The sequence below is a fragment of the Rhinoderma darwinii genome, chromosome 4 (assembly GCF_050947455.1).
Source record: "Rhinoderma darwinii isolate aRhiDar2 chromosome 4, aRhiDar2.hap1, whole genome shotgun sequence".
Lineage (NCBI taxonomy): Eukaryota > Metazoa > Chordata > Amphibia > Anura > Rhinodermatidae > Rhinoderma > Rhinoderma darwinii.
Window position 1 is genome coordinate 47,165,278 of NC_134690.1, and position 26,408 is coordinate 47,191,685.

General features: G+C 44.5%; 1 protein-coding gene across 2 annotated transcripts in view; it reads left to right on the plus strand.

Moving 5' to 3' along the window:
• The window catches only part of NBAS (NBAS subunit of NRZ tethering complex), a 655,156-nt gene that overhangs the window by 141,074 nt on the left and 487,674 nt on the right, over positions 1 to 26,408 (plus strand). The gene's annotated exons all lie outside the window — the stretch shown is intronic.

Here is a 26,408-nt window from a genome sequence, read left to right on the forward strand (position 1 = left end):
CAGTATTTGGCACTACTACCTTGCAGCACTGGGGTCCTGGCTTTTAATCGGACCTGGACCAACATCTTCACGGCGTATATGTATGTCCTTTCTGTGCATGCGTGGTTTATCTATGGGTACTCTCGGCCAATGGAGGGTCGATACTCCATATTCTGCACAATTAGTCTAACACAATCTCTTCCTAATAACTTCATTGCAATAAAACACTATAGCGCTCTGTGCACCCAGTTTGTTATAGACTTATAGTCTAATATAGTTTGGTCTCCTCCACCGCCATCTTCCTATTCAATAAAAATCAAGTCTTCTACTTCTCAATGCCTGGGTACTCCATTATGTAGAAGTGATGTGACCAACCACTGCTGCTCTTTGCTCTGCGGCCAACGGGTTGTGGTCACCATGGTGGCCCACACACTGGAACAGAAATGTAAATGTACCTGCGTCGAAAAAGAGACTGTGATTATTTATTTCGTTTTTTTTCCTCTCTAGCTGTTAGTAAAGGGGCCACCTTCACAGCCCTTCTGGGCTTCCTTTCTCTCTACATTTTCGGCTTTGTGTTTTTTTTCTAAGAGACCCACTTGCTTCTGTTACTTGCGCATCTTCTTTCCACTCTTCCCGGTCTCCCACCAATGTTCTGCCATTTTGTGATATCACTTGATGATTCCAGGTGGCTTGTGCTGCCTCGTCCACAGGGACTGCTAATTCCATACATGGTTAGAGGCAGTGCTTCCCTTTAATTACATATAGTCACGTGAAAAAGGGCACGCCATTATTTTTTAACATATGTGGACATACCAATGTTTAAGCTTCATTCAAACAGTATAAAGATAAAGGTGAATGAAATGTAATACAATAACAAATTAACTGAACTAATTTATTAAACTGGAATTTCAGATATGCCACTTCCTTCTGTGGCTCTAATATCTTGAATCGCACCTTTGGCAAAAACAACCTCCAGCAAACCTCCTTATGACTGTACCAGTATCTGACGGTGACTAAGAGAAAATTTTCCCTACTGCCCCAAGGAGTGTATATGCACAACCCGTTTCCGATTTCCCCCCCCTTCCACATTCAAGAGCATCCTGTGTTTTTAATTTTTCATCCTTTCCTTTGTTTTTGTTGAATTACATCACCTCCATCTATCTACACTGTTCAGCCATAACATTAAAGGTACGGTCCCACATAGTGACGTCCGCATGTGGCCAATACCCGGCTCACTTACAGTGGCCAATAGCCGCACAATTTTGCCGAATATTAACGGCAAAGTCCTGAGTCTATTGACTGCCGCATGTGCGCATGGTTTCGACCCAATGTGGCCACCGTATTGTAAGCAGCCAATGTGTTGTAAGCAGGAAAATTAGGCAAGTGTAAGGATCTGAGTGACTTTGACGTGCATATTTCTCATGGCTTGACGTCTGGGTCAGAACAAATCAAAACGGTAGGTCTTGTGGGGTGTTCCTGGTATGCAGTGGTTGTTGCCTACCAAAAGTTGTCGAAGAAGGGACAACTTATGAAACGGCGCCAGGGTCATGATTGTCTAAGACTCATTGATACGTGTGGGAAGAGAAAGGGAAGCCCGTATGGTCTGATTTAACATGAGAGCTAGTGTAGCACAAAGCTGAAAAGGTTAATGCTAGCTATGATCTAAAGGGGTCATAATACACAGAGAATCGCAGTTTGGGGCTGTGTTGCCGAAGACTGTCAGAGTTCCCATGCTGACCCCCGTCCACTGCCGAAAGCACCTACGATGGGCAAATGAGCATCAGAACTGGACTATGGAGCAATGGAAGAAGGCAGCCTGGTCTTGTGAATCACGTATACTTTTACATAATGTGGACGGCTGGGTTCGTGTGCGTTGCTTACCTGGGGAAGAGATGGCACCAGGATGCACAGGAACATGGCAAAAATTCCAATGCGTTGACTTGGACTCCAAATTCCCCAGGAGAGGGAACTACAAAGTATTAGGTAGGTGTATTAATGTTATGGCAGTCCACACGTGTTACAAATAAGACTTTACATGGGGTGCCTTTCTTTTTCACATGTCTGGATGTGTAAGATTTTGCTAAAAACCCTCGGCAAAAAATGGAAGAAATAAAGTCAGAATTATAATTTGTCTGCTTAGAGGAGATTTCTGCCTTTTCTTTGTTTCCACTGTCCTAAGAGAAGGGTAAATGACATTTAGCGGTGAGAGCTGCCCGGGAATTACGGTGTGTGCTGGCGATTACTTGCATCTGAACATTAATTGCTCATTCCATCCAAATCCTCTCCTTGTCTCGCAGCATTGTTGTCGCCTCTCTCAATGACCTGCTTCTTTTTTTTATTTGCAATCCCACTTAATCTGTACTCCTCTGTTCCTGGAAAAATACATTTCTCCTCTTGATTATATACTTTGAGATATGATTCAGACATTTTCGATTTTAGAGAAATATTGATGTTGGGATAATTACATGAACCAATGTAAAGAATAAAGCTTTGTGCTGCCAGGGAGGTTATCTGTAATTTAGAGTCGCCCGGAGAATAATTAGCATTTTGTTCTTCCAGCTCCCATTAATAAAAATTAATTGGAATGAATACATAAAAAGTTTATTCTCCATTAATTTCAACATTTTGTTGTTCAGCTCTGTCTTTTTTCATAAGTGAAAAAATGTCTTATTGCTGGGGCCCCCACTCTTGGGACCTCAATCGATCGCTAGAATGAGGGCCACAAGAACCTCCTTCTCCTACTGCGATAGAGCAGTGAGGAGGAGTTTGAATGAAGCGACGATCGAGCGTGCGCCCTGGGACTAACGGAAACAACGGAGCACGCCAGGATTGCACTGAATTGCATAAAACTCAGTATTGTATTTCTCAGTATGGCGTTCATGTACCATCAGTGATCATCAGTTTTTCACGTCGGTGGGAAAAAAAAATACTTACTGCATTTTTTTCAGCATCTCCTAGCAAGCCATCAGTGAAAAAAGGACCGCACTCGCATAGCGTCACTGTGCCATCCGGTTTTTGTTTTTTTTTACTGACCCATTGAATTCAATGAGCGAGTAATGCGAGAAGTCGAGCATACTGCAATTTTTCTCTTCACAGGCCAATGGTCCATGTGGAAAATGGGACATGTGAATGAGCCCATTGTCTTTTTTTTAATGGGCTCATTCTAAGGGACAGTGTTTAATCCATGTGCTGTCGGTTACACGCTTGGACAGCACCCGTGGCAACAAAAAAACAACAAAAAGCCTATACATACCAGATAATCAGTCCATTGCTGGGACATGATGAACACCTTTTATGCGGACGGGGGGGGGGGGGGGGGCGGACGGGGGTTGGCGTGCTTATTGAACTTTGCTCGAATGTTAGTGCCCCCAGTGGCTTTTCAGGGTAGCATGTAAATTAGCTTACTGAATGTCGGTGGGATCTGTTGCTAGGCAGCTGCCCAAACCTATTCAGGCGCTGCCTAGTAAGCATAGCACATCCAGAAATGGGACTACAGTGCTCGACATCATCTCTGCTTAGTGAAGTCAAGCGAGGCCATCGGTAGCACAATGTGCAGAGTGCCCTAACGGGAGCTACAGCCCCTTTGTTGAAGTGACCAGTGGTGGTTTCAGTACCCGTAGCCTCACCCATATTACCTGCTGACATGTGTCTGACTGATTTTTGCATACTTTTATTTTCACAATTATTTTTTCCAGTCAGATCATTAAGATTGTTAGGTAAAATCAATAAACACTACGTACTGCACATTCCTGGGTTTCCTGGGAGCCGAGGTGTTAATATTATCTAATGTTGTCTTTTATATTTTATTGTGGAGTAATTAACTAAATCACGAAATAAGCCAGTGGGGGGCGCTGTTGGCATTATTAAGAGTCCCTGGCTTGGATACTGCATGGAATTCTCTATTCAGGATGTATAGCAGAGCGGACTGTGTAACCAGCCAGTGATATATACACTACCACACTGCAAGACGTTTCCTATATTGTTATTCTAGACGAGGCACGGGTAGATTTCTTAGACTAATATGATCAAAATGATGTCCAGTTATTAAATTCTGACAGGAAATTTCAAAATCAAGAAATTGCGACCTTGTGATCCAAATATATCATGAGCCTTCTGAATACTGTGTAGTGTGGGGTTAAACTTATGTCAACATCATATTCTTATTCGCAACTGTATTCTTTAGATATTTTTCAATCCATTCCTGCCATAGCCATTTTTTGTTTTTTCATCCACGCCTTCCAAGAGCCATAACTTTTTTAAATTTTCCCGTCGACCTATCCGTAGGAGGGCTTACTTTTTGCGGGATAAATAATTTCACAATTTAATGTACTATATAATGTACTGGGAAACTAAATAAAAAAATTTAATTGTGGGGTTGAATGGAAAAAAAACAGCGATTCCTCCATTGGTTTTTAGGTTTTGTTTTTGTACCATTCACCGAGTGTTAAAAAATGTTAACTTTATTCTGTGGGTCAAAACGATTACGGCGATACCAAATTTATATATATATTATTTTTTTTAATGATGTGCAGATTTTACAAAGAAAAAACAATTCGTCAATTTGTTAAAAATAAATTTGTTTTTTTTCATCATATTGTGGGAGCCATAAATGTTTTTATTTTTCTGTCGATGAAGCTGTGTGAGGACATGTTTTTTTGCAGAACGAGCTGTAGCTTCTATTGGTACCATGTTTAGGTACAAAAGACTATTTAACCACTTGAGCAAAAAACAGCGATTCTGGTGTGGTTTTTTATTACTTTTTAATATTTTCTTTTTTGAACATCACTAAGACACTTACTGTTTTTTTTTTAAATTTATTTATTTTTAATTTTTTTTTAGCCACCCCCCCCCCCCTCTACGGGACCATGACAACCATCAGCACTTAACGATTGCATCGTGGGGGGGAGGGCTAGTGATGGAGGGACAGAGGGGGCTCCCCTCCTTTTTTTAACAACTTAAGCGGCATCCAAGTACTTAATTGGCCTGGATTGAAGTTATCTCCAACCTTGGCCGTTGCAGAATAATATCCGCTGACACCTGCTGAGTAAGGAGAAAGTTTACCCTGTGAGCCCGCTCCATACCCCCCCATTACTGTCTATAACTTACAGTTAAGGCCCTTTTAGACAGGGCGATTATCGGGCAGACAAGTGTTCACATAATGCTCGTTGCCGATAATTGCCTTGTGTAAACAGGGCAGCGATCAGCAGATTAACAAGCAAATGCTCGTTTATCTGCTGATCGTATCAATTTAAAAAAGTGAAATATTATCGTTGTCGGCAGCACATCTCCCTGTGTAAACAGGGAGACTCGCTGCCGACACGATCATAACGTATGTGGATGAGCGATCAGAGTAACGAGCGCTCACCCCCATACATAGCTCCGTGTGACAGGAGCAAACGATGTCTCGTCGTTCGGCGCTCGTTGCAGCGGCCGAATATCGGCAGGTGTAAAAGGCCCTTTATTAGGTCACGTGTCGCTAAGGGCTTCATTCTTTTATAGTGACAATAAGCAACCCATTTACCCATGTGTCTGTCACCTCTGCTGCTGTCTTTCTGAGACTGGCATTCAGAATTCAGTATTATTTAGTTGATCTCTAGTCGGCATGATGAGAACAGAATAGCAGCAGAAGCTATTATCATGCTGGTTCTCTGCCACCTGATCACTGTAATGTTTCATATTCCAACTTTGTTATCTAAGAAGCAAATTGTTCACCTGCCTAGTCCTATTGTCTTTGTTGTTGGATGTTGCGGCGGATTTGGGGCACTTCCTGGGCACATTGATCCTCTGATACTCTGACCCTTACATTCCATGGGACTTTAAGACGTGTGTGTGTGTACCTATTCTTTAGATTGACGGTATGGCGGCTTTTGTGGTCTCTGCTATCATGCAGGACTCAGTATAAATCTTGGGTCATATCTATTTTTTATGTGGCCTTTTACTTGGAACAGAAATTACCCCCCCCCTTTTTTTTTTACTTTGGATACATACTGATCCAGTTACTCTGTCACTTATTTTATCTGTTATTAGGATATTTAGGCATCCTCATGTGTCATTCTATTTAGACTATGATTGGTTCCTTGTCCCATGTACGATTAGTCATACCCATTGTATTTGATCAGTGACCTCATCTAATTTTTTGCACTGATATGTTTGGTAATTATGATGTATTGATGTTCTGTTGCTTTACATGGCCCTTATACAGTTGATCGTGTTGGGTCCTCTTGTGAATTTTTTAATTATTGTGACCTAATGTATTTAATAAAATTTAGATTTTTTTTTGTACCATATATATCGTATATTTCTCCTTTCTTTCTCTTTTGTATGTAGAAACATGTAGTAGTTAATGCCTGCCAGGAAATACCAGCAGTAAATTTACCGTAAACTGGCGTCCGCCCGACCAAGATTCATTTTCAGACTTTGAGCGTGGTTAAGGAAACAAAAATAAAGTGCACCAATTATCATTTGTTTTGCATAAATCAGTAGTATAAGGCTATGTTCACATCTTAGTTTTGTTATTCCATTGTCCTGCTGCGTCAGAGGAGCAGAAGAAGGGAATAACGGAAGCAACGGTTTCGTTGTACAACAGACACCGCCGGCGGCCGACGGAAACCCATGGACTTCCATGGGTTTTGTCGGCTTTCCATCAGGGTGTCGGTGATTTTACTGGAGACAATTAGCGCAGCATGCTACGCTATTTTCTCTGGTAATCTCGGCCGGATCTAAGACGGAGGCCCCTAATGGATCCTCTGACGCAGATGTTAACGGTACCTAAATCAGGCAGGAGCAGGTTTCAGATTTTACAAACAAAACCAAAATGAGGAAGAATCTGTTGCAGACTATGTGGCTGAATTGAAGAGACTGTCTGCACATTGCCAGTTTGAAGAGGGTCTCAATGATGCTTTGTGAAATTATAAAACAAAGCATTGCGAAAAGATTTCTAACAGAGCCTGACTTAACATTTAAGAGGTCATTGGAGATTGCTACATCAATGGAGACAGCCGAGAGATGCCCTGGAGTTGCTGTCATTCCTCTCAAAAAATACAAAGGACTATATCAGTTTAAAAGAATGGTGTTTGGGGTTGCCTCTGCTCGCAAAGAGCCATGGATCAGGTATTACGGGGCTGTCTAAGGACCAAATGCTTTTTGGATGACCTCATTGTCACTGGAGAACCCAGTGAAATATGTCTATGGGCTCAGGGTTCATTGAGAAAAGTTTGAGGTAAGATATGGGCATTTTGTCTTGCAGGACACAAATACAAAATAGAATTTAAAAGGACATATCTTCATGCCAGTGCTGATGGCTTATCAAGGCTGCCATTACCGGATGTATCTCCAGACCCTCAATACCCTCAAATAATATGGCATCTGATGATTGCTTGGGGATCTCATAGTGACTGCAAAACAGATTCAGAGGAAGACTAGGAAGAACCCAATTCTTTCCCAGGTTGATTTAGCGATTCCGTGTGAATGACATTCAAGCACAGGTCTCCGCTCCATTTTACCACCATTGTACAGAGCTTACACTTGGGCATCAGTGTCATTCTTCCATCTAGTCTGACAGTTCAAGTATTAAAAGAGCTACATGTTGGGCATATTGGAGTAGTAAAGATAAAAGCACCTAGCTGGAGGCCTGAAATTGCCCAACAAATTGAACAAACAACATCAGAAACAGCACCCCTAGTTCCCGGGAAATGGTCCACTGTACCTGACAAATAATTCCTGTAGATTTCGCTGGACCCCTCATAGGAACCATTTTTTCAGTAGTGTTAGATGCCTATTCCAATTGGCCAGTGGTATTTCAAATTACAATCTACCTCAGCCGTGTACTTATAGAACTTTTTGCAATAACAGGTGTTCTTGAACAGCTTGTCCGTGCCGAAAGGCCTCCGTTTGTGTCTAAACATTTTCCAAAAATTTTAAGGCTAAATGGTATACGCCTAATATTATATCTGCCCTATATCATCCAGCTACCAATGGCTTGGCTTAAAGATTTGTCCAGTCTGAAGAATGCCTTACGGGACATGTCAGTTGAAGGTTTTACCCTGGCCCAAAAGTTTGCTAACTTTTCACCTGCTCATCGTAATTCTAACCACCTGTTGGCTTGTAGTATTGTGACAGCTGTACTGGTGACCACTCTTGGCTCTGTTCTTAACTACTTTTCAGCTACCCTCAATGCACCTGCTGTCAAGCAGTGACTACTATGGGGATCGTGACATGGTAATCTGACTGGTAAAGTCAGATTGTGGGAGATTAGGGTTAAGAATGAAAAGATTACATAGACTTCGCACCCCAGATTAGATTGTGCCAATCCTTTTCTGGTACAAAGGATCTAGTACAGGCTACTACAGGCTTTCTGTAAACAGCCTCAGTCTGGAGCAAAATCGGTGTAGTGTAAATAATGGACCGAGAGGAACACTATTGCAGTATCTCTCCCTCAGTGTCTGAGATTCATGTTGCGAGAGGGGAGGAGGGAGATATTACAGTGTCTGTGTGAGAGACTCAAGTTGTGAGAGGAAGCGCAATCTTATTGGCTCAGAGCACACAGCACAGCTCTGATATCGTATTTGGAAGACCATGCCTACTCGGCATGCATGGAGAAAGAAAATATACAGAAGCCACCATAATAGGGAAGGAAACACAGCATTTCTGGCTGAACTACATCTAATACACCTCTACAGCTGCCTAAGGATTATGCAAAAGTAAATTCATGATTCTTCAGTGTTTGAAATGTAACATCTGGGTGCTGCAGTCATTAGCGTGCATCAGACAAGCACCACACAAACACCTTGTGCAAACCTGACCCAAGGGTAAAGTTCCTGTAGGACAGTGGTCTGCAACCTGTGGCTCTCTAGGTATGGTGAAACTACAACTCCCAGCATACTCTGACAGCCTCAGTTGTGGTGAAACTACAACTTTCAACATGCTCTGTACTGCGTAGTGTGAACTGGATTGTCTAAAATCCTGTTAGTCTTTATTTGACATGTAATTGATGAGGTAACAGGAAGTACAGCAACCAAACTGCAATAAAGCCACCAAGTGGGAAAGAGCCCACATTAAAATAAAATTTGGTGTTTGTTTGTAATTTGTATGTGAGTTATAATCTCCTTTATATCTTCTGATACTGGTATCAAACTATGGTGGTAGCTGGACCTTATAGGCCGTTCGTGATAGGAGTCCCGTTTTCTTAGAGTTCAAAAAGTTTCGTCCACATAAAACCAAGTTGTATATATTCATTGCTCTATCGGCAGAGCCAGTTCACCGCTCACTGTATAAACTTCCTGAGTATTGTAAAGTGACAGACCTAGTGAAAGGGATAATATTCCTGCTGTCACCTCCGCTGGGACTGGGATGTGAGTGTATCTGCAATGTGGGCGCCAGTGCTCTGTTACTGTAGCAACCAGATGTGTCTTTATTAAGTGCAGATCATTAAAGGCAATGGTGGTGGCAATATACTCAGCAAATTTGCATGACAATTGAGAATTAATTGTTTCACGGAATAGTAATGATCACAGTCACTTCTGTTATTGCAGCTGTACACTTGCAAAGTAGAAATGAAGAGCAAAACAAAAGCCTCTTTCTTTAACATTTCATTGCTTCCAGGCTCCTAGGAATATGACAGTAGAACAGGACCTGTTGGCTCATCTTATCCATCTCTTTATTCTTCATCGTTGTTTTGTTATAGGTTTGAAAGGAACAAGCAATGCTTTATAAAATGATACAAATGCCTGCTGGGCAAATACAGTCAGTGCCAAGCACAAGTGTCCCTGGTGCCTGGGTGAATATCTTACCATTATACCACAGATGCCTTAGTGTTTGTCCTTAAAACAAAGCTAATACCGTACATATGGAACAGCCACCTTGACTGGAAGACTTGTTTGAATGTTGATCAAGTCTGATCGCCGCTTGGGATCAGGAGGGACATTTTTCCTTTTTAGGGCAGATTGGTTAATGGTTTATGCATATTTTTATTTTTTTTCTTTAACTTTCCTCTACATCAATAGAGGTAAAACCAAAGTACTATAGTTTACCCATATCCCTTACTCCATCTCTTGGTTGAACTCGATGGACACGTTTTTTTTTTCATCTGTGGTATGTCAGATACGTACAGTTTGGTCCAGAATTATTTGGACAGTAACACAAGTTTTAGCATTTCAGCTGTTTACCAAAACATTGAATATACAGTTATATAATCAATATGGGCTTAAAGTGCAGACTCTCCGCTTTAATTTGAGGGTATTCACATCCTAATTTAAAGAAGGGTCTAGGAATTACAGCTCTTTAATTTGTATCTGCCTCTTTTTCAAGGGACCCAAGGTAATTTGACAATTAACTAAAAAGTAATTTAGTGGACTGCATGGGCTATTCCCTCGTTAATCCATCATCAATTAAGCACGTAAAAGGTCTGGAGTTGATTCCAGGTGTGGCATTTGCATTTAGAAGCTGTTGCTTTGAACCCACAACATGAGGTCCAAGGAGCTTGCAATGCAAGTGAAAGAGACCATCGTTCGGCTGAAAAAAATGATGAAATCCATCAGAGAGAGAGCTCAAATGTTAGGAGTGGCCAAATCAACAGTTTGGTACATTCTTCAAAAAAAAGAGCGCACTGTTGATCTTGTGAACTCCAAAAAGGCTGGACATCCACGGGAGACAACAGTTGTGGATGATCGCAGAATCCTTTCCATGGTGAAGAAAAACCCCTTCACAACATCTACCCAAGTGAAGAACACTCTCCTGGAAGTAGGTAAATCAGTATCTAAGTCTACCATAAAGAGAAGACTTCATTGGAGCAAATACAGAGTGTTCACCACAAGGTGCAAACCATTAATCAGCCTCAAAAATAGAAAGGCCAGATTAGACTTTGCCAAACAACATGTAAAGAAGCCGTCCAGTTCTGGAACAGCATGAAACTAAGATCAATCTGTACCAGAACGATGGGAGGAAGAAAGTCTGGAGAAGGCTTTGGAACAGCTCATGATCCAAAGCACACCACATCCTCTGTAAAACATGGTGGAGGCAGTGTGATGGCATGGTGGAGGCAGTGTGATGACATGGGCATGCATGGCTGCCAAAGGCACCGTGTCACTAGTGTTTATTGATGATGTGACTGAAGACAGAAGCAGCCGGATGAATTCTGAAGTGTTCAGGGATTTACTTTCTGCTTAGTCAACCAATTGCAGCAATGTTGATTTGGACGTTGCTTCACAGGACAGATGGATGGACAAGGGCCCAAAACATAATGCGAAAGCAACCCAGGAGTTTTTTTTTAAGGCAAAGGATTACATTTATTCAAAATTACATTTCAGCCTAGCAAAGCTACAATAATAAAAAAACAGTAAAAAATGAAAATTTTATGAAGGAGAAAAAAAGAAAAAGATGCCATTCACAGTTTTTTTTTGTCTCTAGGCCACTCCCTCCTGAAGTCATCTGCTATCTAAAACTAAAAACATCATATTATTGTACAGTGCTTTGTGTCCGGATAAGTTTCAATATTTTTTTTCGCATACTAATATCTGTGCAGACATTAAATTATCAAGTAATTCTGAGAGATTTCAGCTCTGAAGCCTGCAGAATTTTTAATGCAGTGCTGGAATATAATAGACTGTAACTCAGCACCAGTTAGGCCTCATTTACACGAGCGTAATATACGCGCGTGCGACGCACGTGCTTTTCACGCGTGTCGTACGCACCTATATTACTCTATGGGGCAGTGCAGACGATGCGTGAATTTTGCGCAGCGCGAGTGCGTTGCGTAAAACTCACGACGTGTTTTATAATCGTGCGTTTTTCACGCATCACGCACCCATTGAAGTCAATGGGTGCGTGAAAACCACGAAGGTCGCACGGAAGCACTTCCGTGCGAACTGCGTGATTCGCGCAAGAGCTGTCAAACTGAATGTAAACAGAAAAGCACCACGTGCTTTTCTGTTTACAAACATCCGAACGGAGTGTCTTAGACATGAGCGAACCAAACTTTACCGGGTTCGGCCGAACTCGTTTTGACCGAACCCGGCAGGAGACAGTCACTGTGCAGGGTGCTGAAAGAGATAAACTGGTTCAGCACCCTGGACAGTGACTTCCGATGCCAATATACGTGAACGTGTAAAAAATTCTGACTTACCAATAACTCCCGGCTTCTTCCTCCAGTCTGACCTCCCGGGATGACAATTCAGTCCAAGTGACAGCTGCAGCCAATCACAAGCCAAGCACAGGCTGCAGCGGTCACATGGACTGCCACGTCATCCAGGGAGGTGGGGTCAAGAGAGGCGCGTCACCAAGGCAACGGCCGGGAAGTTCTCGGTAAGTACGAACCTCCTTTTTTTTTTTTTAAACAGGTTACTCGATATGGTGATCGGAATGCACTGTCGAGGGTGCTGAAAGAGTTACGCCAATCAGTTAACTCTTTCAGCACCATGGACAGTGACTGACGTCGACTAGCCTCATCTCTATGATGGCGGCTGCGCGAAAATCACACAGCCGCGCATCATACACGGATGACACACGGAGCTGTCAAGTGCCTTTTGCGCATTCAAAACGCTGCGTTTTTTGCGTGCGCAAAACGCACACGCTCGTGTAAATGAGGCCTTAGTATGATAAGTAGTGCAGTGTATTTGGAAAGTACTAAACTTTGTATGCAGATTATTGCAAAATGAACAGATGTACAAAGGAAAACAGACTCTTTAAAAATATTTTGCCATTATAATTAAACATTTTTCATGAAGATTTTTTTGCCCATGAATAATAGTGACAAAAATAAAAATACAAGTCAAGAATTAGTGCAGACTAGCAGAAAATATCCCCCCATGTAATATGTATTTGCTAATTGTGTGCTCTGGTTTATTATTGGCTGTTTCACCTCCTCCTCCCTGTAAAAATATTTCCTCAGACATTTTACACTAATTTGTTTTTTAGTGTTTAGGAAAGATTTGCGATCTGCTTTTTTCCGGTTGTTTTATTTTGCTAATTACGACAGACTAATTAAAAGTCATGTTGACCTCCCAGTCGTACTAACCCGCAGAAAATACAAACGGCCTCATTTTTATTCTGCTAGAAGGTTATTTAAGGGAATTAGTTTTCTAGGAAATTAATTACAGGCAGGAGATAGTCGAGTGGAATAGTTCATTAAGAGTATTAATAACAGTGAGCTTTTATTATGTGTACACAGTTCTTGTGTTCTAGGAATATATGTTGAATCGGGCATCATATTTTATTACTAAATAGGAAACATTGACAGACAGTAGTAATGCTCACCTTTTATACATAGCCACTAATATTTAAATCCTGAATCGGACATTTTAAACCCCACCCCTGCTTTTCTCAGGAACGCCCCAACAAACAAACAGGCAATCATTTATGCAAATTTTGACAAACCCATTTTGAGGACCGATTCTTAGGGCAGTCCCACAAAAAAATGGGACTGTTGGCCTGTATAGTTATAGTAGGGTTGGTATGAGTACTTGGAATAGTCCCATCTGGACCTTAAAGGGGAACTCCATGTCTTGTTGTTTTGCCAAGTCATATAGATATATTAGTAGATAACATGCTTAGGGGTCCATGAGTTAGAAATCCCACTGATTCTGAGGTCCCAGTGACAGCAGCGCTTGGTAAAGTATCTGAACTCCTTTTGGTTCTTGCCAGAAATGTCTGGAACTTTGATGCAGTGCTTCTTGGAAAGTCACAGTTCTGTCAAACAGAGTTGCACTAGATAATAAAATAGTTTTGATTTCATTTGCATTTGCTGAACTGGTTGACTATTGGGCTGTGTCTGGAGGTTTAAGAGTTTCTGATGACGAGAAACACTTGTTATATTTAATTTATTCCTGTTACTTGTATAGCCCAACATATTCCGCAGTGCTGTACAGGGTTTGTCACCGTTCACATTAGTCCATTTCTCAATAGGGCTTGCACTCTAATTTCCCCATCTTAGCTATTTCTTTTCACCCATTAATCGAAAAGAAAAAAGACCAAATATTACTGCGGCGGCAAGGGGTTAAGGCAGGGGTGGGCAAACTTTTTGACTCACGGGCCACAATGGGTTCTAAAATTTGACAGAGGGGCCGGGCCAGGAGCATTTGGAGGGAGTGTTTGGGCCGGATATACTAAAGCATTAAATGTAGTGTGTGCAAACCTCATAGCACAGTAAGAACACTACAACCCAATTTATTAACTGTCTTTCAAATGTGAAAAATAGCCCTTATCAGTTAATAAATTTGTCTCAAGGAATATGCAAGATATGGCATTTACATACTATTTCGCAGATACTGGGAGGAGGAAATGTAAATAGATTAAAATAACATACGCACTGTGATTTATCAAGATTGCGTCTGTTTTTAATAAGTTTCAATCGAAGGTGCAAAGTTAAAGAAATCAACATTTATTGAAAAATGGAATCACTTTCAACATTCAAAACATATTATTACACAACGAAATACTCAAGCTCAATAATATCTACTTGTGTTAAACTCCGCAAAATCATGGATGGATTGTCCTGACCGCGCGCTCTACAAACTCGCCACTGACACCCTCGCCTTCACGCGCAAACAGTACACGTGTATCGTTGCCAAGCACACAGACATAGGCTGTATTAAATATCCTACCTGCAGCTGAAGGGCTTAATGGTGACGTGAAACGAAGTGAAAATTAAAGTGAAATAAAGAGAAATACGCGCCACATTAACAACGGTCAATGTGTTTTGAGTGCGCCATCTATTGGGAAAACGTGGGCATTGCAGGGAAAGGGGAAAAAAAAGGAGGTTTTTACTATAATTTGGACAAGTTCGGCGGGCCGGATTAAAAAGCCTAACGGGCCGTTTGTGTTCCGCGGGCCGTAGTTTGCCCATGTCTGGGTTAAGGGAACACAAAACCTACAAAATTATGATAAATTTAAACGAGAAAAACATCGCCCTATTAATGAACTGTTCAGTTTTTTTTAGTATGTTCCCGAAAATAAACTGTAGTCTGAAGATCCTGCACATCAGTGTGTGGCAAGTTTATCTCCTATTTAACTTTTTTTTTCCTTTTTTTTGTTGCCCCATTTACTTTAAAGGGGTTGTCCCACAAAACACATGTATCCCGTATCCACAGGATAGGGGATACATATGTGATAACTAGAACGGTAGGATCGAATGTCCCCTGAAGTACTCCATGAGAAGCATGGGACTCCCGGGGTCTGTGTCCGGTTTGTGTGTACGGCAGCTCCATAGAAATGAGTGGCGCATCGGTCACACATGCGCACAAGCGTGACCGGTGCTCCATTTATTTCTATGGAGCTGCCGGACACACAAGCCGGATCCAGAAAGTGTCCCATGCTTTTCGCGGAGCACTTCGGGGGACTTTCGGTCCCCCATTCACCTTATTGCTGGGGGTCCCAGCGGTCGGACCCCCAGCGATCACATGCATCTCCTACCCTGTGGATAGGTGTTTTGTGGGACAACCCCTTTAATGGGGGGAAAAATATTGATGTGTAAAACTCTGTTTTTTACATGCGATAAGGAAATCTTAAACAAACCCCCTTGTGTCACGGTGAAATTAAATGAAAGCTTTATTAAGAAAGAAAAGTTACCATAATAAATTGAGAGAGAAGTAAGAAATAAGAAAAACATGGCCACGGAGGTAGTTACAATGGAGTTAGACGGAAGACCACAAGATGGACTTTTAGGTGAAACTTTTAAATGTCTTTTCTGGCTAACTGTCATCAAGGAACCGCCTTACAAGTTATGCGTACTAATAACATGTCATTCTATGTACAATCTTTATGTTGTCTGAGTATCATGTGTGTCTTCGTCAAACTTGGCAGTCTTATATCAGAACGGCCTTGAAGGCCTGGTAAGAAGGCCAGCAGTCTGATATTCAGAAAATACTGTTTAAGAACAAACTTTAGCTAGCAAGATATCAAATACATTTCAGAGGCAAAGTATACATATATGTAGCAAAGCATGTAATAATGGCAATTGATTATTAGCATAAGCTATACTGATTATTTTTCTTTATCACATGTGACACCATACAGGTGGTTTAGTAAAAAAGTCTAGAAACATTTATTAAAATATATATAAATAAATAAAAAGCATTGTATGAACTTGTTTTGCTGCTATTTTTGAGCGATATTGCTGTGGTTATGAACTGAAAAACTCTCACCTTTAGGAAATGAGGCATTTTAAAGTAAATGTCAACCTTTAAATACCATTTTTTTTTTTTTATTTGAAAAGTTTCAAAATTCGGAACTACAGATCTCCAAATCCTCTACATAGATATGGATTTAAAAGATAACATTCTGGCCATCTGCCTGGACCTTAAAGCTTACAAGACAACAGGGTGGAAATTCACTTTAAGCTAAAAAGGGGTCTTCCAAGCGTATAATTTTTTTTTTTTCAAAAGTAGCTATATGTGTCTGAATGTTCACCGAGTGATGCCACCATAGCTCAATGGTAGTTATTTATTATGTTAACCAACTCTGTTCAGCAGCTCTACTTGCTTTGGGTGGAATTCCCAAAGGACTGCAGTTCCCATGATTTCTTACTCCCCTTGCAGACAGTCTATATTTACAGCTGCCTGCATGTCCCTCTATTGCAAGGGGTATGGTAGTGCTGTAATTACTCACTAGCTGCTGCTGAGACACAGTTGTGCTGCCCAGCATGTGAAACACGATCCCCCTAGAGACAGTGGAGATAAGAGGCATGTGATGTGTGACATCCTATACTACATGGAGAGAAGGGATAACAAGCAGCAGGGATCTCAAGCACGCCGCATGCGGCCCCTGGGGCTGTCATCTGCGGCCCGCGGGACACAAAGCCGCTAGTATCGGCTCTGCTCCGAGACTCTGGAATTCCCTGACATTGCTGTTGTAACGTCTATGGCCACGGCCCGTCGATCGGTCGTTAACCCCGACGGCCGTGGCCATGGACAACTTACCTGCCTGCAGCGTCGTCCCCCAGTCAGGCGCCGGCACTCTCTTCCGGATTCCGAGTGTCTCCGGCGGGTGCGCGCGATTATGTAAAAACTGTAATCTGGCCCAGGATGCCCTGGGCTATAAAAAGGGCTCTGCCCTCTTGCCCTTTGCCAGAGCGTTGTTAGTTTTCCCGTTGTTCGTCTTGCTTATGGTCTCCCAGTGTCTTCCAGCCTCCCAGTGTACCTTGCTCCTGTATTCCGTATCCTGTTTCCGTGCTACCTAGTGCTATTACCGTGCTGTGCTACCTGCCGTGCTGTGCTGCAGTCTACGCTACCCTGCTACGCCTCACCGAACGACTTCCCACCGCCTGGTTCTGGACTTGTCTGCCTCGCCACTGCCTACGATTGCCTCAGGTACTCTCGCTGAACCATTGAACTGTGTACCTTCCGGTTTGGCCAGCTGCCATCCCCGCTACGCGGTACGGCCCAGTGGGTCCACACCCCGCATCGTGACATCCACACCCCGCATCGGGACAGTACGCTTTGGCCATGGACCCCGCTGGCCAATTCAAGGGCTTGTCACCCTCCCAAGCCATGCAGGCGGATCTGCTGGATCTCCGAGCTAGGCAGGACCAGCTCCTCGTGGCCGTGGACTCTATGGCGCAGCAGCTAGGGACGCTAGTTGCCTCCATTCCTGCTTCTGTGCAAGTTCCTCAAGCCGACCCTCCTGTTGCTCCTCCTGGCAGTTCCTGTACGGACCCTCGGTTCTCGCTGCCATTGCCCTCTCGGTTCGATGGAGACGCCAGTGCTTGTCGGGGGTTCCTGAACCAATGCCACATTCATTTTACCCTGCACTCTCGGGCATTTCCGTCAGATGGAGCCAAGATCGCATTTATCATCTCCCTCCTGACCGGCAAGGCCCTGGCATGGGCTAACCCTATCTGGGAACGTCAGGGACCCGAGACTTCCAGGTGCTCGCACGAATTTTCCAAACCGTTTTTGAGGAACCAGGACGAGTCTCATCAGCCGCCACCGCCATCTTCAACCTTCGCCAAGAGGACAACTCCGTGGGCAAGTATACTATTCAGTTCCGGACTCTGGCAGGAGAGCTATCCTGGAACAATGAGGCATTTGTGGCATCCTATTGGCATGGTCTGTCGCCCGAGATCAAGGACGAACTGGCTGCTCGAGACCTGCCTCCCGCGTTGGACGACTTGATTCTGCTTGCCACTCGGGTTGACATAAGGCTGAGGGAGAGATCCCATGAAGTTCGTCAGGAGCGTCGGCGTCCTAGACTGGCGCCCAACTTTCAGCAACCCCTCTTGCCTGCTTCTATCGCTTTGCCTGAGGTTCCGATGCAAGTTGACCGACTAAAATTATCGGCCCAGGAGAAACAGCGCAGGCGCACCTCTGGACTGTGCTTATATTGCGGCCTCGCTGGCCACGTCGTGCGTCTGTGTCCTCACAAGCCAAAAAAAACCCAGCGCCTAGGCTTGGTTGGAGAGACAACCCAACATATTAAAGCAAGAACTCTCCTCCAAACTATTTATTCCTGTAACCATTATGGCTGGCGAGAGGTCTCATCAGGTCTCCGCATATCTGGACTCCGGCTCTGCAGCCAACTTCATCTGCCAGGATCTTGTGGATCTCCTACAGTTGCCCACTATCCCGCTTGAAAGGCCGTTGATCGTTGCCTCGGTGGATGGAGTGCCATTACCAGACCCAGTTGTGTCCATAACCAAGCCGTTGAAACTCCAAGTGGGAGCCCTTCATGCTGAGTGTTAGGGATCTGCCAGGTACTACGTCTAGGTATACTCCTGGGATAAATCAATCCACACCTGAGGCCAGACCTGTTCGACTGACACCATCTCCCACCAACCAGGGTGGCAGGCTCAGGAGTGGGAGAGCCTATCGCGGCCTGGTCAGTCGGAGTTAGCTCCGCCCCCTGTCCTTTATTACCTGCCGTGTTCTCTTCCTCAGTGCTTGTAATTCTTCTGGATTCCTGGCCCCACTGCTGCTTGCTCCAGCCTGCTTCTGCCTTGCTGCACTTCCGCTTAACCTGCTTTGCTTTGCCCCTGGCTTGCTTCCTTCTCCGTGCTCACTTTGGTATACTCCACTTCATCCTGGTCCTGACTACTCATTCACCGCTCCGTTTCCTCGCGGCGTTCCGTGGCTACTGCCCCTTCCCTTGCGTGTTCCCTGTTTGTTCTCCCGTGCACTTAGACAGCGTAGGGACGGCCGCCCAGTTGTACCCCATCGCCTAGGGCGGGTCGTTGCAAGTAGGCAGGGACAGGGCGGTGGGTAGATTAGGGCTCACTTTCCCTTCACCTCCTTCCTGCCATTACACTGAGTTCATCTCTCTGTTCGTCCTATCCAAGGCCGTCAACCCCATGCTGTTGGGGTTGCCTTGGCTTCATCTGCACGCCCCCGTCCTGGATTGGAACTCTGGAGAGGTTCTCCAGTGGGGCCCGAAGTGTCTTGACCGCTGTCTGAGTCACATCCTTGTCGCCACAGCCCGCTCCTCTTCAGTCGTTGGCAGGTTTTCCCCTCTGTTTCTCTATGTTCGGCGATGTCTTCAATAAAAAGGAGGCCGAGACCTTGACGCCACACCGGGCATATGACTGCCCAATCGACCTGGTTCTGGAATCGTCTCCTCTTCGTGGTAGAGTGTATCCTCTCTCCTTGCCAGAGACCCAGTCCATGTCTGCTTACATCAAGGAGAACCTGGAGAGGGGTTTCATTCGTAAATCTTCATCCCCGGCCGGAGCAGGGTTCTTCTTTGTTAAAAAGAAAGATGGATCATTACGACCTTGTATCGACTACCGAGGCCTAAACCAGATCACGGTGAAGAACAGGTATCCTTTGCCTTTTATTTCGGAACTGTTTGATCGCATACGGGGGGCAATTTTTTTTTCTAAACTGGACCTGCGGGGGGCCTATAATCTGATCCGGATTCGTCGAGGTGACGAGTGGAAGACTGCCTTTAATACTCGTGATGTGCATTACGAATACTTAGTCATGCCCTTTGGCCTGTGTAACTCTCCCGCAGTATTCCAAGAATTTGTCAATGACATTTTTCGTGATCTCCTGTATGTTTGTGTTGTGGTGTATCTCGATGACATTCTGATTTTTTTCCCCAGACCCAGTAACTCATCGAAGTCATGTCCGCCAGGTGTTGCTCCGTCTAAGAGAGAATCGACTTTACACCAAATTGGAGAAGTGTGTGTTCGAGAAGAAGTCTCTATCCTTCCTGGGCTATATTATCTCAGATCAGGGTCTCAAGATGGATCCCCGGAAGGTAAAGGCCGTCCTGGAGTGGCCACGCCCCTAAGGCTTAAGGGCCATCCAACGCTTTCTAGGATTCGCCAACTTCAACCGACTCTTCATCCCCAACTTCTCATCTTTGACAGCACCTATCTCCACCCTCACTAAGAAAGGTATGAATGCCAAGTTGTGGACCCCGGAGGCTGAAGCCGCATTTGAATCCTTAAAGAAAGCCTTTACATCTGCCTCCATTCTGCACCATCCGGACGTGTCCTTACAGTTTTCGTTAGAGGTGGACGCCTCCTCGGTGGGTGCTGGTGCACTGTTTTTCCAGAAAAGACCGAAAGGCAAGGCCATGGTATGTGGTTACTATTCCAAGCTGTTTTCTCCCGCAGAGCGTAACTACTCGATTGGGGACCGGGAGTTACTGGCCATCAAACTGGCTCTGCAGGAGTGGAGACACCTACTGGAAGGCGCGGTTCACCCTATCCTGATCTTCACGGATCACAAGAATTTGACCTACATACAGACGGCTCAGCGGTTGAATCCTCGTCAAGCCAGGTGGTCGTTGTTCTTTGCTCGGTTCCGGTTCGAACTCCACTACCGTCCCGCCGACAAGAATGTGAGGGCCGATGCCTTGTCTAGATCTTTCGAAACCGAGGACGCCATGGAATCTCCACAGAATATCATTGACCCATCCTGTATCTTCTCTGTGAATCCCCTGCAAGTCAGAGACATTCCTCCGGGTAGGACTTTTGTGCGTCTGGCTGACCGAGGAAGAATTCTTCGCTGGGGTCACAACTCTAAGCTGGCAGGTCACGCGGGTGCTCGTAAGACCCAAGATTTAATCACCCGTCAGTTCTGGTGGCCCACGCTGCCCAAAGATGTCATGGACTTTGTCTCCTCGTGCACAGTCTGTGCAGCAAATAAAGTTGCTGACTCCAGACCTGCGGGCTTGCTCCAACCACTGCCTGTACCCGTTGCCCCGTGGCAACATGTCGCTATGGACTTCGTCACGGATCTTCCTCCTTCTGCTAGTTGCAGTGTGATCTGGGTGGTGGTGGATCGTTTTTCCAAGATGGCTCACTTCATCCCGTTGACCGCTCTGCCGTCTGCTACGCGGTTGGCTGACCTCTTCATACAGCACATCTTCCGTCTGCACGGATTGCCCCTGCATATTGTCTTGGACAGAGGTGTCCAGTTTACCTCGAAGTTTTGGAGAGCACTCTGCGGGCTCCTTGGTGTGAAATTGAACTTCTCTTCGGCCTATCATCCCCAGTCCAACGGGCAAGTCTAGAGAGTTAACCAGATTATGGAGAACTACCTACGTCACTTTGTGTCCAGGCGCCATGATGATTGGGTGCAGTTGTTCCCGTGGGCAGAGTTCTCCTATAACAACCACACCAGTGAGTCGACCACATCCAGTCCATTTTTCATCGTCTACGGCCAACATCCTCGTATACCTCTTCCTGTTTCTACAATGTCCCAGGTGCCTGCAGCCGACTCCACCTTCAGGGACTTTCTACAGATATGGCAACAGACCCGATCTTCTATCCTCTTGGCGGTGGACCGCATGAAGAGAAAGGCAGACACAAGAAGACGGGCGCCTCCGCAGTTCCTTCTAGGGACTAAAGCCTGGCTGTCCTCTAGGAATATCCGGCTGAAGGTGCCGTCATGCAAATTTGCCCCGAGGTTCCTTGGTCCCTTTGAAGTCCTGCTACAAATTAACCCGGTATCCTACAAGCTGCGGCTCCCCCCCCACTCTCAGGATTCCTAACTCCTTTCACGTCTCCCTGCTAAAACCGGTGGTCCGGAACCGCTACTCCAGGACTCCTAGTCCCACAATGGTTCCTGCCGGCCCATCTGGGACTTTCGAGGTAAAGGAGATTCTGGCTACCAAAAAGGTGGGAGGAAGGACATTTTATTTGGTGGACTGGAGGGGGTTCGGCCCAGAAGAGAGGTCTTGGGAGCCAGAGGAGAACATCGATGCCCCTGTTCTTGTGAGGAAGTTTCTCTCTCGCTCTGGTCCCAAGAAGAGGGGGCGTAAGAGGGGGGATACTGTAACGTCTATGGCCACGGCCCGTCGATCGGTTGTTAACCCCGACGGCCATGGCCATGGACAGCTTACCTGCCTGCAGCGTCGTCCCCCAGTCAGGCGCCGGCACTCTCTAACGGATTCCGAGTCTCTCCGGCGGGTGCACGCGCCCGCGCGTGCACGGCCTTAAAGGGCCAGTGCGCGCATTTTTTTCAAAACTGTAATCTGGCCCAGGATGCCCTGGGCTATAAAAAGGGCTCTGCCCTCTTGCCCTTTGCCAGAGCGTTGTTAGTTTTCTCGCTGTTCGTCTTGCTTATGGTCTCCCAGTGTCTTCCAGCCTCCCAGTGTACCTTGCTCCTTTATTCCGTATCCCGTATTTTTTTTAAACGGCCGCTTAAAAAAACACCCGTCGGAACAGTACGCCCTATTTCCCATTAAAATCAATGGGCAAATGTTTGGTGGCGTTCTGCCAGTGATTTTTCGTCCGTTTACAGCCCGAAAAACGGCCGAAAATAAGCCATGTGAATGTACCCTTACAGAGACATTTCAGTTACAGACAGTATAACGAATCCTACTGCATGTAAAGCATATGCACATCATTTTTAACCCCTTAACGCTCCAGGACATACTATTATGTCATGGTAAGTGCATCGTTCGCGCTCCATGACATAATAGTATGTCATGGAGTAAACACGGCGCCGTTCGCGCGGGGCGCGTTCTTGAGCTGTGATAGCTGCTGTTTCCGACAGCAGACTATCACTGCTTAATGTGCCGGGACCGATCGCGGAGCTCCCCCGCCGATTAACCCCTCAGAAGCCGCGTTCAATAGCGATCGCGGCTTCTTAGGGGTTAATCCGCCATCGCCGGCCTGCTACACGATAGCGGCCGGCGATGGTGACTATGGCAACCGGACACCAAACAATGGCGTCCGGCTATGCCATAGACGGAAGCCTAGTGGGTCCTGACAACGTCAGGACCCACTATGCTTGCTGTCAGTGAGTAGCTGACAGTTCTAATACACTGCACTACGCATGTAGTGCAGTGTATTAGAATAGCGATCAGGGCCTCCTGCCCTCAAGTCCCCTAGTGGGACAAAGTAATAAAGTAAAAAAAAAGTAAAAAAAAGTTGTGTAAAAATAAGAAAATAAAAGTTTTAAAAGTAATAAAAGTAAAAATCCCCCCTTTTCCCTTATCAGTCGTTTATTATTAATAAAAATATATAAACAAACAAACTATACATAATTGGTATCGCCGCGTCCGTAACGGCCTGAACTACAAAATTATTTTGTTATTTATCCCGCACGGTGAACGCCGTAAAAAAAAAAATAATAAACCGTACCACAATAACAATTGTTTGGTCACTTCAACTCCCAAAAAATGGAATAAAAAGAGATCAAAAAGTCGCATGTACCGAAAAATGGTACTGATCGAAACTACAGTTTGTTACGCAAAAAATAAGTCCTCGCACGGCTTTATTGATGGAAAAATAAAAACGTTCTGGCTCTTAGAATAAGGTAACACAAAAAGTCAATGATTGTTTACAAAACGTATTTTATTGTGCAAACGCCATAAGACATAAAAAAAAACTATAAACATCTGGTATCGCCGTAATCGTATCGCCCCGCAGAATAAAGTGAATGTGTCATTTATAGTGCACGGTGAACGCTGTAAAAAAAATAGAAAAAAAAAACAATAGTAGAATTGCTGTTTTTTAGTCACCACGCCACCTAAAAATAGAATAAAAACTGATCAAAAAGCCGCATGCACCCCAAGAAAACTACAATGGATTCCTCAAGGGGTCTAGTTTCCAAATTGGGGTCACTTTTGGGGGGTTTACAATGTTTTGGCACCACAAGACCTCTTCAAACCGGACATGGTGCCTAATGAACAAGAGACCTCAAAATCCACTAGGTGCGGCTTTGCTTCTGAGGCCGGCGCTTCAGTCCATTACCGCAATAGGGCCACATGAGGGATATTTCTCAAAACTACAGAATCTGGGCAATAAGTATTGAGTTGCGTTTCACTGATAAATCCTTTTGTGTTATAAAAAAAATGGTATAAAGAGGATTTTCTGACAAAAAATAAAAAGTAAATTTCACCTCTAAATTTTTGTGAAACACCTAAAGGGTTCATAAACTTTCTAAATGCTGTTGTGAATACTTTGAGGGGTCTAGTTTCTAAAATGGGGTGTTTGATTGGGGTTTCTAATATATGGGCCCCTCAAAGCAACTTCAGAACTGAACTGGAACCTAAAAAAATAAATAAATGAGGCAATACTTTGCTTCTTACATTATACTGATAATGAGCCGTGCCGACCCCGAGATGACCCCAGTTTTGACCGTTTGTATAAACGGAGACCCCTATTAGACCGTTTCAGTGCCCGGTTTTCCCAAGCATACACCCCCGAGAAGTGTATTTCTATTGAGGAGTCCCTGGTACATTTTAAAGGGAGGGTTCAATTCTGCGAGTACCTGCCGGGTAAGAGGGCAAGGTATGGCGTGAAGATGTATAAGCTGTGAGAGTGCATCAGGGTATACCTACAGGTTTAGGATATATGAAGGAAAGGCCACCCCCAAACCAGACTGCATCCTGGACTACAATAGGTACATGGGAGGGATGGACTTGTCAGATCAAATCCTGAAGCCCTACGGCGCCATGCGGTGTGGTATAAGAAGCTGGCCGGGCACATCATACAGATGGCTTTGTACAATGCGTACGTGCTACGTCGATGTGCAGGCCAGAGGGGAACTTTCCTGGAATTTCAAGATCTAATCTTTAGGGACCAGGAAGGGGGGGGGCACCCAGTACTTCTGGAAGCGAGGCCACACGCATCGTACCAGGGCAACACTTTCCAGGAGAATTTCCCCAAACCGGTGGAAAGGGAAAGAGTCAAAAGAGGTGCAGAGTCTGCTATAAGAGGGGGATAAGGAAGAACACAATATACCAATGTGACACGTGTCCCGAAAAACCAGGGCTCTGTATAAAAGATTGTTTTAAAATGTATCATACATGCCTTGATTTTTAATTTACCCTGATGCACTCCGCACAGCTTACCCCCCTCATCTTTCCCTTCTGAGCCCTGCCGTATGCCCAGGCAGCTGATAACAGCCACATGTAGGGTATTGCCGTACCCAGGAGAACCCACATTACAATTTAAGGGGTGTATATCTCCGGTGGCGCATGCTGGGCACAATATATTGGACACTGAAATGGCATATATATATATAAAATTGCAAATCTCACACTGCACCATCTGCTGCGCATTATCTTTTACACAGTACCTGTGGGGTCAAAATGCTCACTACACCTCTAGATGAATGTCTTAAGGGGTGTAGTTTTTAAAATGGGGTCACTTCTCGGGGGTTTCAACTGTACTGGTACCTCAGGGGCTTCTGCATACATGACTTAGCACCAGAAAAGCTCCAGTAGGCCAAATGGTGGTCCTTTCCTTCTGAGCCCTCCCATGGGCCCAAACGGCCGTTTATCACCACAAATGGGGTATTGCTGCACTCGGGACAAATTGGGCAACAAAATGGGGTATGTTGTTCCTTGTGAAAATAAGAAATTTTGATCAAAAATGAAATCTTAATGGAAAAAATATCATTTTTTTCATTTCACAGCTCAATTCAAATAGGTGCTGTGAAAAAACTGTGCGGTCAAAATGATAACAAAAACCATCAAAAATTCCTTGAGGGGTGTAGTTTCCAAAATGGGGTCACTTCTGGTGGGTTTCCATTGCTTTGATACCTCTGGGGCTCTGCAAATGCGACATGGCACCCGAAAACCAATCCAGCAAAATCTGGACTCCAACAAACACATAGCGCTCCTTTCCTTCTGAGCCCTCCCATGGGCCCAAACGGCAGTTTATCACCACAAATGGGGTATTGCCGCACTAAGGACAAATTGGGCAACAAAATGGGGTATGTTGTTCCTTGTGAAAATAAGAAATTTTGATAAAAAATGACATCTTATTGGAAAAAATATCATTTTTTTCATTTCACAGCTCAATTCAAATAGGTGCTGTGAAAAAACTGTGCGGTCAAAATGATAACAAAAACCATAAATCAATTCCTTGAGGGGTGTAATTTCCAAAATGGGGTCACTTCTGGTGGGTTTCCATTGTTTTGATACCTCAACACCTCTTCAAACCTGGCATGCTGCCTAAAATATATTCTAATAAAAAAGAGGCCTCAAAATGCACTAGGTGCTTCTTTGCTTCTAGGGCTTGTGTTTTAGTCCACGAGCGC